The sequence below is a fragment of the Vigna radiata genome, chromosome 8, assembly GCF_000741045.1.
Source record: "Vigna radiata var. radiata cultivar VC1973A chromosome 8, Vradiata_ver6, whole genome shotgun sequence".
NCBI classification, from domain to species: Eukaryota; Viridiplantae; Streptophyta; class Magnoliopsida; order Fabales; family Fabaceae; genus Vigna; species Vigna radiata.
In genome coordinates this window covers 13,627,796-13,630,024 of record NC_028358.1, presented here as the reverse complement: position 1 = coordinate 13,630,024, position 2,229 = coordinate 13,627,796, and positions in this window count along the sequence as shown.

Below are 2,229 nucleotides of genomic sequence, written 5' to 3'. Positions count from 1 at the left end.
CCACCTTCATCAGCGGGGTTTGCATTTTCTTGGCTTGCGATTGTGATTAGGATTAGGGTTCATCAACCTTCAATCCACCTTCATCAGCGGGGTTTTCACATTCCTCACATTGTTGTAACGAAAGTTAAGGAATGTTTTGAGAATTTTGAAAATTTTATGTGTTCTTCATGTAGAGGATGATTATCAGTTTCTACTGTAATTAAAATGAACAATCTGGGTTCGTGTAAAAAAGTTCGTTTTAGTCCCCCCAATGGTTTAAAAATGTTAAATGTGGTCCCCCTTTTCTTTAAAAATTGTGCAATGTGCTCCCTGACGTATATGACTATCATACATATTAAGGATACCTAACAGAATATATTATTAGATATATGTTTATGTTGAACAAGATGATAGTTTATGCCATTGAAGAAGCTGTCACAGACCTAAAAGCTTTATTAAAGTTTTCATGACTAGCTGAAGACTGGTTTTGTACTTCAATTTTCCTTGGTTGCTGATACTTTAGATGATACATGTGAGACTTCTTTGTTTAATGGATGTCTTTATTCTTAAATAGTGAAAGCCTCTTAGGATGTTTGCAGCAGCATAAAAAAGAGGAGAATTCTTTTTTCCTCGCAATCTCCAAGTACGAGAAAAACCTTCATTCAATCTCAATTTCCTTTTTCCTCAACCTCAATCACACAAACTGTACAGAAAACCCTAAAATCCCAAATCAAAAAAATCACACAAACTGTACAAAAAACCCTAAAATCCCAAATAAAAAAACCCCTAATCTGCAAAAACTCAAATCGCAGCATCACTCCACCATATTCGTTTTCTACACCTCGATACAACCTAGTCATTCATCATGAGAAGCACATAGGGGTTATCCCAACACCCCTCGAAACACCACCCTGTGATGAATGCGAAGCTCCTTTGCCTGTTGTCTTCAAACAAGAACAGCCACTTTGTGAAGAAGCCATTCCAAACCCTAGCCTTTTAACTTTCAAAAACTCTGGAGAAAATAACCAGAAACCCTAACCATTGCTTTTAAAATTTGGAACAATAACCATGAATCAGTACTGTAACATGATGATTTACTTAATTACACACCAAAAAGTATCCCTAATTCATTTTTTAATTACATTTCACAATTATTTATTTTTTTTAAAAGACAAAACAATGCCACATCATCACATATTACACACCTGGCAGCTCTGTCGTTAGTCAAGTTAATGTCGTAACCAAAAAGGGCCACTTTGAACAGTTTTTGCGAAATCTAGGACTATAGTGAACTTTTTAAAAAAGGGAGGACCACTTTGAACAAACCCTCCCAAAGGAGGGACCAAAGTAGGTATTAAACCTATATTTTTTTGTAATTCTATTTAAATTTTATTTTAATAATTTACAAAAATATTTTTTTTAAAATATTTGAGGGTATCTGCACATACCGCGAGTTTTAAAATATCTGCAGATATTTTTTAAGCGGATATCTGTGTGGGTAACGGATGAATTTTTTTTTTGTCGGGTTGGGTTGCGATAGGCACTATCCGTGTCTGACCCAACCCGTTGTCATCCCTATTCATAAGTCATATTATATTTAATGAAAAAAATAATAATTTGAATTTTAGAATTAAGTTTAAAAGGTTTAGAAGAATTTGGTAATTGAATAATAATTTCAATTTTAGAATTTAACATCTCTTCCACATTATCCATAAACAAACCAGTTTGAAAATATTAATACAAGAGAATTTTTTTCTTCTATTTTAACATGGGATTATGGTTAAATTCTTTCGAAAGTCTCTCTTTATGTGGAGTTTTCTCAATTAGATCCCGTTTTATAGGTTTTGTTAATTTGGTCCTTTTGAAAAATTGACTCAATTGGATCTTGCAGTTAAATTGACTTAACGGGAGTAGGGATGGTAAAAAAATTTGTGCCCGCGGGTATCCGCGGATAAAATCCGCTATGGGTATTTAGTACCCTCGGGTATCTTTTACCCGCGGGTAGCGGGTAGCGGGTATTTTAATACCCGCTTGTTAACGGGTCGGGTTCGGGTATCACACTATCCGTGCCCGCGGGTACCCTTTACCCGTTAAAAAAATAAAATTACATATTTATTCCATATTAGGTTTAAGAAACTGAAGGTCTTCTTTCATTTTCAATACTAATTAATGAAAGATTTTTTGATGATCGAAAAATGGTTCCAGTAATAATGACTTTTCTTTCATTTTCAATACTAATTAATGGAAGAT